The sequence below is a fragment of the Barbatula barbatula genome (assembly GCF_947034865.1).
Source record: "Barbatula barbatula genome assembly, chromosome: 16".
Classification (NCBI taxonomy): Eukaryota; Metazoa; Chordata; class Actinopteri; order Cypriniformes; family Nemacheilidae; genus Barbatula; species Barbatula barbatula.
The window spans coordinates 8,645,957-8,659,417 of record NC_136779.1 but is presented as its reverse complement, the minus strand read 5'-3'; the positions used below and the strand labels follow the sequence as shown (position 1 = coordinate 8,659,417).

At 38.8% G+C, this 13,461-nt stretch overlaps 1 protein-coding gene across 1 annotated transcript in view; it reads right to left on the bottom strand.

The window, feature by feature from the left end:
* usp54b (ubiquitin specific peptidase 54b) overlaps positions 1–13,461 on the bottom strand; it is a 95,425-nt gene that overhangs the window by 61,327 nt on the left and 20,637 nt on the right.

The window sequence follows — 13,461 nt, the reverse complement described above, 5'->3', positions numbered from 1 at the left end:
GCCTCTTACTACTATACCCATAAACTATGTACTGTTTTTGTTGGAAAGAGTTTTTATACTTTTAGTGTGATGCAAAACAGCAAGCACACATTGGGAAGTCATCTCCGTTTCCTTGATGACAAAGTGAGGGTGGAAATTCACACATTGCTATAAAGCTATTCCGTGCATCCTAGTATTTCTTCATTCATTTCAAATTTGTCAATTCAGGAGTGAAGCATCACTTATACAATTTTATTAATTCAGCATCACTACACTCCACCCTCTCGCAGTGAGTTGTGGGTAATATTAGCCGTTTGAGTGTTGAATTTTCACAGTAAATACTGGATCATATAGGTACTTTGAGAATATATTCATTTCAACATTTCATTTAAATTAATTTGGCACACAGTCATTTTTATCTCAAATACTATTTAGGAAAGACAGACAGTATGCAAATTGAGACTCGCATCTTACCAATATGAATTATTACCTTAAACATTTTATTTTGGTGCCTCTAATGGTTCACTTCAAAACAATAGGCACTGCAAATTTAAGACATATCTGGGTTTATTTTCCTTAGACAAAAGAACATGCAATCTCTTTTAAAACACACGACGCAGTATCAGCTAAATTCATTTCTGAATTCTCTCTCAAACACACACACACTCTGTTTAAGTCTCTCCCCTTGGGATGGGCTGTAATATTTTAGGAGAATCCAATAAATAAAATGCTAAAGAAAAGGTGCGTCATCACTTTGATTATGTCCCTCATTTTTAATTAAGACAAAAATATCTACAGTAAGTGGTATCTGGACTAAAGCTTATAAATAATAGTCAGTGAATTTCCCTTCCTTAAAGGGACAGTTCACTCAAAAATATTCTGTATTTACTCACCCTCGAGTCTTTTTACTAGGAGCACTGTAGCCCCTGACTGAAAATTTTAGGAGCGCAAGCTAAAAATTTAGGGCTACATCTTAAATCAGCCTGCAATGCAATGATTCAAATTTTCCCTTACAATAACTGTATTACTGATACAGACAAACTCTAGGACTGCAGATTTGGTTCTGCTTATTTAAAAAGAGGCAGAGTCTACAGAGACTGTCGCTAGATGATTCCCAGAAATACGTTTTTATTAATAGAATAAAAGTGTAACAAAATATAAAAATGTTAGTTAAGTCAAAAATAAAACCATGCAAATGAAAAGCCATCAGCTTTTCCCTCGATCGTGACCCCTGAGGTGATTACGTCACATTAACCACATCAGCAACCGTATTAGGTTAGGTGCAGCAGTCAGAAAAGCCATCGACGTTAGGTACAAAAAGAGACATCTATCAGCAAGTAATGAGTAAATTACTATACTTTTGTGTTGTCATTAGTAATCGACAAATATTCAGTTTTTATAACCGATACAGATACCAATTATTTTCATGTTTATGTGCCAGATAGCACAAAACTGAGTATGCATCATAGGATTTCTCAACTAGTTTGTTTGTACATTTTGTCAGTCTGGATTATAAATGCCTACTGGCACAATGGGGGCATTAGGTAAGTAAATCAAACGTTCATATTAAGGCAACACAAATCTACAAATCATCTGTCTGCCTGTGTCGTTAGTAATCAGGTGTAATTTAGGACACAGGAAAGTACTGCAGTCATAACAGCGATGGAGTTGACGGAACACGTCAAGATAATAATAGTCTTTTAATGGAAAAAGCATAGAAAATATTGGTCTGTCTAAACAAATGTCATGTAAACGTGGGTCATATCTTTTTTTTTGACTAAATTCCTAATGAATACTGTTTAACTAAGCTCTGTTATCACAAACGTGAACAGATGTGACCATATGTAACTGCATAATAGGCATTTATGTAACACGTCTCATTTGTGCAAAAATGGATGTAATGTTAAATAAAAATTATTAATTACAATAGGGAAAGTAACTTGCTGTGTTGTTTGTTGTACAGTAGTCTCGTCTCCCCTCAGACGCTGTGTTGCAATGGCGGTCCTGCACGCAAGTCTCAAAATGGCATAAACGGGGAAAATATCGGTAAAACTAATATATATATATATATATATATATATAGGTCGATCTCTAGTTGTCATTATGCTGGTTTTTGGTTAGACCTAATAAGTGCAACGTTTTTATACTCTATCCACCTCCGAGGATAGTGGTGGTCTTGAGTCACTGTTATTTTGGGGGTCGTGGGCTGAAAGATTTGGGAAGCCCTGTTTTAACCAATACTCAATTTGCATGCATATTCACAGCGGTACAGTGAAATCTCCACCAGTTGGCACACTTCTACCGTTGTACAGTACGATATATATATAGATATAGATATAGATAGATATATAGATATAGATATATATACACTCCGTAGTACCAACCGACCAACTTCTCCCCTCTCACCCAGCAGTAAGCGAGCAAAAGGAAGGTAAACTGAGGTAAGAGGAAAAAAGGGCATGACTGCAGGACACAGTTGGCATCCCTGAGCTCTTCTGCAGGGTTCGAGGCAGCAGCGTGCTGAACAAATGTCCTATTCCCATTACAGCATAAATAAACGCCCACGTTCACACAAAACACAAAAACACACACGCTCCATCCAAATGGTCCCTCCAGAGCCCAAACAGGGCCCGGCAGTCTGTGTCCTGTTTTCCTGAGGCAGAGATACAGTGAGAGATGTTGTGATGTGGAAGATGAGCCACAAGAACAGTAATTGTGACAGACCCGAGACAGGTGTTACTTCGGGTCAGTGAAAAAAAACATGAGGCTTTTTTTAATCAAGGTCAATACTATCCAAGCGTGAAGCATGTGGATGTGATTTAAAGGGATAGTTCAGCCAAAAATGAATATATACTGTCATCATTTACTCACCTTTCTGTCATTGCAGAACACAAAAGAAGGTATTTAAAAGAATGTTGGTAGCCGAACCAGGGCGGTTACTAGCATTGGCTAGTCCATGCAATAGAGTTGAATGGGTACTGCTGTTGTTCGGTTGCCAACGCTCTTCAAAATATCTACTGTGTTCTGCAGAAGAATGTCATACAGGTTTTAAATGAAAAGGGGGTGAATATATGACGACAAACTTACTATCTCTTAAAATCACTGGTTCTAAGCAAAACAAAGGCATGCGTAGGTTGGGTTGCAAAATAAAAAAGGCCTAAAAAAAGGAAAAATTGGTTGGCATATCTATAAAGTTATAGCACATGGGTCAAATGAAAATTCTCAAAGTGTGGCATTGCTTGAGGGTCATGTGACATGAGAAGCACAAGCTCGGGGTTCAGTCGTGAGTCACGGGTCCTGTGACGGTCGATGCCCCAGCCTATACTGCCATACGCTAGCTGGCACAGTGGAATTAATGCACCAGAGGGTTTATGCATTTACATAATGCACTGCAGAGCAAAACAGAGCCAACAATTATGGAGAAAGGCATAAAGAAAAAGCGAGAACCAACTAATGAGAGCAAGGAGAGGCCTCTGTGATTATCTAAATGAACTCAGCACAACATAATTTATAAACACAAGCTTAAAAAAAAAGAGCATGTCCTCCAGAGCTCATGCTTTGCCCGTGTAGTGGGTTGTCTCATTAACCCAGCAACAATCAGATGCCTGGGCACCAATCACAAGCCATTATTAATCAGAACAGGTCAGGATGAACTGTGGGAAGTAATCGCCTCCTGGCTAGCGTGTTGGTAAACACGTTACGTAACACTCTGGTGCTGCGGCCGCATTGCCCCGCCTATATACCTCAGCTCTTTTGCTGGACGCAGATTCCACCAAACGCACACACACCTCCCTAAACCCCCTTTTAATTCCGTCAAATGGCATCATTCCAATACCACACTGCCAGGATCCGCAGCCGTGGAGATACCTTGGCAACCAAACAGAGGACACAGGGAGTTTACAAAGAGGGGTGAGGGAGATGGACAGGCATGTGTATCCTCTCGTGAACCCCCGGTCCTTACCTCTACTGGGCCTATTTACAAAGGCCTCGTGATCAAATTTTCTCTAAATTCAGAGGGTAGACGGCACCTAGCGTGGTCGGTTTTGTTACGGTTTGTTAATAGGCAGTTAATGTTTTGGCAACGTTTGCAAAATGTTCCTGGTTTACCCAAAAATGGAAATTCAGGCATTTGTTCCAAACCTGTGTAAATTGTGTTGTTCTGCTGAACACAATTTTTTTTTTGGAAGAATGTTTAAAACCAACCAGATATGGGGCACTATATACTTCCACAGTAGGGAAAAACTGCCATGCTAGTTAATGGTGCCCCAGAACTCTTTAGTTTCCCAAATTCTTCAAAATATCATCTTTTGTGTTCAACAAAACAAGGAACTTAAAAGTAAGGGTAAGTAAGACAGATTTTCATTTTTGGGAGAACATCCTTTTGAGGGCTTTGAAATGAGCAGGTTTAACGTGTTATGGTTTTTGAACTGCCAATCACGATTAGTTGTTTACTTTACAGCCTGAAATCAGATGCGCAACTGGAGTGCAGATAAAATGAAAAACTGTTGATCCATATTGTATTGGCAGAAGTGAGAAAGTAAGTTATGAATGCTTTGATCTTTCGAATGCAAATTTGGTCAATGTTTTGCATACTAGTTTACCGATATCCCCTAAGACGAACACATTCATACGAAACGCCTTTAGACTTTTAATACTTTGATTAGGTTTCTTAAAACTAAAGAAGACTAATAAAAAGAGAGTGAGGCTCTATGTTGGTGACTCATAAGCTTAATAGGTCTCTTTCATTTGAAGTGTGCATAGTGTACTGCATTCGTGTGTTTATGTGTTACACAGTGCATACGTGCACATTAATGTGTGGCAGACATAAAAACTCTGCTTTCCCACTCAGTCAGGATGATATACGTATTGTAGGGTAGAAGTACAACACTGCAGACTCTTATAAAACCACGGCCATTAAAATACACTTTTATAGTTCTGGCACTGTTGACCTGAATCGCATAACCGCAAACCCTCAGGAACCATGAAGAGCACCTCACCATTTATACTGTTAGACTGCTGACATAAACCTCTGTCAGATTTACACAACTTTCAGTGAATGTATGCTGCTGACAATAGTTGCACTCGCTGCACTCATACTTAAATGTTTGTGTTCGTTTCATTTTCTGCCATTCAATGAAACCTTTATTCCTCAGCAGATTCGCTGCAGCATCTCAAGACAGAATCATACAGCAGATTCCCTTGCTTTTTGTGTGTTTGGCACAGTTTTAATAGTTATCCAGTATCAATATGTATTGCATCATATGGAATTTGGTGATACCCAATTTAACTATTTCATATGATACTGATGTGCACCTGGGTGTTAATAAAACGTTTGGGGTATTTCTTGATTTCATTTCCATTGGATTTTCATTTTTATGTTTTTGGCTAAACATTATATGAATATGATATATTTTCCTTGAGATTACAAACTGTTTTTCTCTCTACTTAATAACTTCATGTCTAAAATAAGCCCTTTCGGATGTTTCCCTGTGGGGGGCGTAATGTATTTTTTGTATTTACAGAGGTTTATTGTACGTATCCAGAATGTCGTGTTTTTCTCCCATCACTGACGTAAAAATCCCCAGCCGAATTACTTTTTGACAAACACCAAGGTGATGTGGTTATTTAATTGCAATCGGGATCCATATTTCTGATTCTATAAAAGGGGATCAATCCAAAACTGTGTTTCCTAAATCCTTTCTGACTACTGAAAAATACCAGGGAAATAGCTGCCATTGCATGACTTTTAAAGATTCCCAAGTAACATAAAAAGATTTATGTTCAGAAACCATCTGTAATCAATCCATTCCTGAGCTATTCGGAAAATATTTGTATATAATTATTATGTACATAAGACTAACCATTTTCTGGATAGTAGCATTACAGACACATTGTCATGAATTTAGCTTAATCCAAAACACAAATTTGATCACCGTGCAGATGTATTTCTTAAAGATCATATGAAACATTTTAAGTCTGAATTTGGTTATTGTAAATATTGAATTTGAGGAAATGTTATTCACAGCCTCTCTACAGGTAACCCGAACAGTATCCTAAATGTTTCTTAAATTCCATTCCACAGAAAATGGAAGCCTATAACACATTAGAGCCCTGACTAAACTAAATGACCAAAAACAAGTCATCAGAATCACTTTCCCCTCTAACTGTTTGCCACAGAAAGCTAGCACAAAGGCAAAGCTCAGGTGAAGTATGAGGTAACAAAATGTTCCTTTTTGAGGATAGGTGTAATCAATTGAAATGGCACATTTAACTTGAGGGCAGTAGCTTTTCCGGGTGCTGTACAAAACGGCACTTCTGACTTAGTCTGTCGCCTGGAGCCTGCAGAAAGACTGACATCTGTCTGCATGTTGCCGCTCGTGTCACCTCAGAAATCTCTTTGCCTCCTGCTGATAGGGCTTGCGTGACTGCAGTGCTTCCTCGGCCTGCCCCCTGTCGCGGCGGGCGCGTGGAACTGTCGGCCTGAAACCGGCACGAGATTGTGTTGTTCGCTACTGGAGCTGAAAAGGAGGAACTGGCAGCTGAACGCCGCTGCAGTTCTTCTCAATTCACAGACGGGACTCTCCTCCGCTTGTAATGAACCCAGGAGGAAGGCGGATCTGTAGAGGAGGCGTGTGGGTGAGAGCGGCCGGCGGGGAAAACCTAGCCCGGCGTGAGCACCGCCGCCAGCAAAGCTGTTTCATTTCAAGGGAGCTTTTAAAGCCTTTGTTGTGATTCAATTCAATTTTGCCAGGACACAGTGAGCATCAGGGGATAGACACACATGGCAGGAGAAAATATTGTGTTTCCAAAGTATTTTTGTCATATGTACCCTATGGATGACGATAAACCAGAATATTTATTTTCAACTCAAATTAAACTGGACCTCATTCAACATTATAATTCATATTTTTTACACTTTAATTTGGGTAAAAAGAATAAAACTTAACGATATCACACATATTCTTCTAGGAATGTCATTCATTAAAAATTTCTAAACAAACTTTACACACATTTAAATTGAATTCCTTCAAATTTTCTTCAAAACTAAATATTCGACGCTCGCTGCTCTGTGCTTCAAATCGCGTTGTAAACAAATATGTACAAGGCTAAAGGACATATAAGCTCGCCCATCAGCCGTGCGTAAGCTTGTGCTGTATAGAGACGACACTCCAGTTAATCACTACCAAGCTCGCAATGTAAAGATGACACACGCCTGACTTTATAACTGAATACAAAAATAGAAAGGATTTTCCGTCTTGCCATTTGCAGCGAGGGCACGTAAAAGTAGACACATTAAAAAACTAAGCGCTCCATGTCACCTCAGGGCCAACAGGGAATATAGAGGAACACTAAAAAGACCAGTGAGAACTTTCAGTTAAATCAATTTGAACAGAACAGACAGAGCGTGTCACAAAGAACTTGTAAGAATGCACTTTGGTACTGCTTGGGTACTGCTTGTTTTGTAAAAAACACTTTGAAAAGACGGTAAAAATTGTGTTATCCTTAGAGACTAAAAGAAAGAACTAAATGTTTTCAAATGACACAAAAGTTCAAAAGCTATACGAACTCCAGAGGTTTATGTAGAAAACGTTGTGTATAGATTTTATCCTTAAAGTGAGGAGTGTTCGTAAGATGTGCACATTTTACACAACTTTTACCCTTTCTAATTCCCGATATGTGCGTGTGCATGGAAATTCAATCACGTACATTTGAAAACCCATTTTGTGCGTATGCAACATTTATGCATCAGGCGCCAGAACCCTAAACTCACCTTATCATACAGGGCTTCTTGACAACAACTAGTCAACTCTTTAGATAACCCACTGCCTAGGTGAAACGGAAACCATATCATTTTGCACATCCCTATAGTGTGTATGGGGTGCATAATAACATGATATTGTGTGTGTGTGCGCGTGTGTACGTCTCTGAACACATTGTCCTGCTCTTGCTGTGTCCACACAGTGCTGTGGAGAGCGTGATTACACTCCATTTTCTAGCCACACTCCTCCCTCCATCTAACAGTGACAAAAACCCAGGGTGACATTGGCACAAAGCAAGAGTGTGAATTTGTGCATCTTCTGCTGAAATCATCAAAAACTTGGGTGTCAGTATTTGCCTGTGTACATGTCAGCGTTTGGAACATGTCAAACTACCGTATTCAAATTTGGTTGGGGCCCTGGTCAACTAATTTAGCCTTTAACGAATGCGGTAATTAGAATTAATCCTTTTTAGCAAAATGACATTAGGGCAAATGGCACATAGCTAAACGCAAGGCAGGAACACAAGCAATGTGATCATTTGTCCAGTTTCTCACTTTAACATGACATTCTCCAGTTTTCGTTGGGAAAACTCTTAAGCCTGAATGTTAAAGGGATAGTTTATCCAAAAATAAAACTTCTTGCATTATTTACTCACCCTCGTGTCATTTCAAACCGGTATGAACACAAAACACATCACTGGATGCCGTGGACTTCCATTGTATGGACACAAAACCACTTAGATATTTCTCAAAAGAAAAAGTGAGATTTCAAAATTTCCAAAGAAGTGTAGAAAGATCAGATACCAAAGATCTTTCATTTAACCGCATTCTGAAAATGAATTTCTTCAATGAATTCACTAACCCCCCCTAAAAACACTATTAATGAGTGTTTTGACAAGATTCATCTAGTGGAAAAAGTCAATTCACGGTCTCCCATTGACTGTTGCGCTACACATATCCCAAATATCAAAAATCAGCACGAGTTTAATCACACCTAAGAAAAATCGTTCCCCCTGTGAACGTTCTTTCTGCAGTTCTATCCCTCAGAGGCAAACCAGAGAACATACTGAGCCTGCTGTGTCAGACATCACGAGAGAGGAAAATGAGGATAGAAAGCTTGCGTACGAGTTACTGCGAGAGGCTGCGCAACTCTGATGAACTGCCAATCGGCTAGTATACGATAAAGACTTCCACATGTATCTCGCTGCTCTGCGGAACCGCCCGATACTCCGGCATCCATCACCGGAGCTAGGTACCATCTGTGTTCTAGGGAGTGACCTGAATCTGAGCCAGAGAATACAGAAAGCCTGGTTTAAGTAGGAACAGGGCACACGCCATCAAAACACTCACAGGATTCGGGAAGAAGAAATCTTTTTTTATCAGTGGGTCTAGGTGTGTGACAATGACTTCCAAATACACGGCTTGTGCATCAGGACATCAAAACCGTAAAGGAGAGATTATTTTCTACTTTTACACAAAATTCATAAGTCTACAAAATGGATCTGTGAAGTTTCAGCTCAAAATACACCACAGATCTTTTATTATACCATGCTCTAAATGCCCAGTTTGGCATGTTAGGAGAAACTCGCTGTTTAGGTGTGTGTCTCTTAAAGTGCAAATGAGTCTCCGCCCCCTTTTCAGCAGAAAACGCAGCCGGGGCTGTGAGCGTGTGCTTCCAATGACAAAGCAACGAAGAAGGGTCACAAAGCGGATGAGAAACGCTATGCCTCATCTTTAAAAACCAAACACATTGTTTTCTATTATCAGACAGACTCATAGCAAAGGCGTTGTGTTTTCCATATGCAAAACCACACATGACAAACCGATCGCGTATTTACAAACCATACACACTGCCTTTTATAAGTGAAAGTAGCCTAACAGTAACCCAAGAGAGAAGGGTTACATTAAGCAAATGAGAAACTACTGTGTCTAGTCTTTGAACGCCAAACACATTGTTTTCTATAAGCATACCGTTTCCCCCGGGGACATTCGTGAAGGCGCTCCGGTCCTTGTTGGTCGGGTCACGACCACTTACGGAAGTGAGCGTTCCCGGGGTTTCACGGGTGAAAAAAAACATGGGAAGGTGGCGGGAGATAGGTGTGAAAAATGGGAGATTGAAACGAGAGTGTTGACACTATGTTTATAAGCGAACAGATTCCTAACAAACGCGTAACGTTATCTACGTATATGCGAAAGTACACATTACAAACATTCTACATGTCAAAGTACCCATGACAAACCCGTCGCATTTTTACAAACCATGCACACTGCATTCTATAAGTGAAGGTACTCAAGACCAAACGAATCGCATTTTCTCTAAGTGAAAGTAACACAGGACAATTACGTCGCGTGTTTACAAGCCATACACATTGCTTTCCATGAGTGAACAGACAAACGTGTCAGTGAAATTTTATCTACTTTTAAGTTAACACATGTCCCCGAGGTCATACTTAGTAAAAATCGGAACTTCCAAAGTCTTTATCTGCAGTTTTGCCTCGTTCAGTCTGGAGAATTTCCATTGAAAATGAAATATAACCATTGTTTTCTTGTCTCATGTGAGGCTTGGGAACAGTGCATGCTTTGCTAACTTTTGCCATAATGTCGAAACTAATTCACGTTTGTTTTTTGCAGAAAGAAAAAAGACAGTAGCGCAATGGGTGGACACGTTCAGAAAAAGGGGCGGTAATATTATAAAAAGAACGGCTACACCAAAAAGGGAGCGAAATCTGAACGGCTCGTTTTCTCACAGGCTTGTTCACATAAACAAAGTTACTGGGTTGTCATTTTTCACGATTACCGAGTTGGCAGATGAAAAAGTCGGATTTTCATGAAATGGCCCCTTTAACTTATCAGACAAAAATATATTTTCCTTATTTTCATGATGCATCGGTTTTGATATCTTTTAATTTCCGTGTGACTTTCCTCTGAGAGGGAGTGATATTGAAACAGATAAAGCAAATATATACACAAATGAGCACGGCTGTTACAGCAGATTTTTCTTACCCCACACTACTCCCCAGTATGAGCTTACTGCAGTTAGCACACATCTGGACCTGCAAGCATCTCCAATGTCTTCTGTTGGGGTTTCTGCCCACAACACATTTTGTTTGGGTGTGATAAGTTTAAATATCGACTCTTTGAACACAGTGTTACAAATATGCTTTCTGCACTATTATAATAGCACAATGATTATCAGTTTCCTTTAGAATTCTCTGACATTTAGTTACTTTCGATCACAAATACAAACCTATGGAGTATAAAAAAGCAGGACTGTGAAGCTTATTTTTGGGAAAAAGTAATTTGATGAATAAATATTAAATAAAAAAACTGTTTGATCAGTTGCCTTAAAATGACTGTCTTAAGCTTTTCTGAAACAAAAAGGAAACGTTAGGAAGAAGTCAACTGAATTGTATGGTAATTCAAATTGTATTAAATCAGACAAAATGTGGTTGCTATGTGTATACACGTTAGGGCTGGACGATATGGCCAACATTTATATTGAAATATATGTAAGATATGTTGAGAAAGCCCTATGATACGAACAATAAAATGCTGATCAAAATCCTTTTAGATGCCAGCAGTGTGCAAAACTACATATAATAATAATAAAATATTTTTGTATAGGACTGTGCAAGAACCATTGTGTTTGTAAAAAGTAAGAAGATGTAAGTTTCAATGTCTTTCATAGCCCCCAAGAAAACTGTATGAAATTTGCCATTCTGTCCTCGAAATTGACATTGAGAACTGTTTAAACTTGTTCCTGTTTATTTTCCGACTAAACATGTCACGGAGCGGAAAAGGGTTAAATGATGCGCGTGTAGAGGATATAGCGGCAAAATATCCATTAAATGAATGTTCCTGCGAGCGCGTCAGTCGTGATTCTTCGTTGTTTAGACGCACGGCTCAATTTAAACAACCAAATAGTCAAATGTTTTAAAAGTCTGGATCCGGCGGCCCACAGTCCACCAATAGAAGATGGAATTTATTTTTTTATGTTTTTCGTTTTACTAAAAGAAATAAAGCTAACACAACACAATTATTCTAAACCACTTTAACTAATCCAGTTGAGAGTTGAGATCCATGTCTTTAGTTTAAAGTAGCATTATAGAAACTAGGAACAGGATTTCCACTTCCCATCATGCTTTGCATGGGGCGGTTTCAAGATGGTTGTTTAAGTTCACTCAGTTCAGTTTCGGTCATCATACATTAAGTATTTGAGTAGAGATAACATATAAATCTGTTATTGTTGAATTAAGTTAGCTGAAAGTATCATTTTTTTCAGCATACGGCTGCTTGCTTGTGTCATGCTAAAGTGAATTGCATTGTGAATCTCCTCTAAATGGCCCTGTACAGAGTTGGGTCATGTACAGGACTAAACTCGCAGATTCAGCACAAGAGAGAGAGAGCAGAGAGCGAAGGTGCTGCTTATGCATATTGATGTAGGTCCCTGAAGACCAAAGGTGACTCAGCCAATGACTCACAAAAGAGATTGTGATCTTAAATCTTGAACTGACACTTCGGATTGACCCACGGTGCATTGGCACCAGGAAACAAGCATTTTGTATAGTATCGGTTCTATCATAGTTTTTTCCCTTTTCCTATGACACTGCATTAAATAAATAATGCAATATCATGTGATACAATGTTGTTTGGTTACCAACGTTTTATTCTGCAGAAGAAAGTCATACAGGTTTGGAATGACATGAGGATGAGTAAATGATGAAAGAATTAGTAATAGTGCAGAGCGTTAAAATCTGGGTAGCAGCTCATATAACTTAATCTTGGAAGAATGTAATGAAAAATGTTTGAGCTTCGATTGCAAACATTGGTATCTTGGCAAATCTGAGCGTAGTTTGCTACTTTGCAACCATTTGATAATTACATGAAATGCAGGACACTCAAGACTTTCAGAAAGTGGAAGATTTAACCAAAAGTTGTCTTTTACTCTCCACCGTTTAAGATAAATATAAAAGAAATCAGATTTCAGGTTAAATTTCATATATATAATTATAGATGATCATATACACCATTTTTCCTTCAGAGTGTCTGTCAATGAAGCCAATAACATAAATGTATCTATGGCCAGAGAGCACAATTAAAAAATATAACATTCTGATATGATTCGATCAAATCGTCTCTGTAATAGTGTAAGAGCAGCGCCAAAAAGTAAAGAAAGCTTTATGAGCGACTAGCTAATGTATTCTCGGTGCGAGAGAAGTAGAAGTAATTTTTTATTGATTGGAAGAGCGCTGATGCTGGGCAGAGGGAGATTTACTGCTGTGCTGGGTTCATGAAAACCACAGAGATCTAACAAAGAGCTGTCCGCATGAGATGTGTCGCAAAGGACCGCATGTGAGGCAAACAAATAAAACAATTTGATAATAGAAGAGCTTTCAACAGGCTGCACAGATATTTCCAAAGTATTCAACTAAAGCTTGTGGGGGATAAAATTCCTTTATGCACCAGATTAAACAAGCCATTACAGAAGAATGATAAATTCATGTCTAAAGGTTTATCCTGACAATTGTACTTTGGGTTGACCTCTGTCAAAGCTCTTTGTTCAATACAATACAATGAAAACTTTTAATGAATCTGATGAATCATTTTTTCTTAAAAGCTTGGTGTGTAATGTTTTGGCGGATCTATTGACAGAAATGCAATAATATACATAACTATGTCTTCAGAGGTGCATAAAGACCTTATCTAATGGCGCATTATGTTTT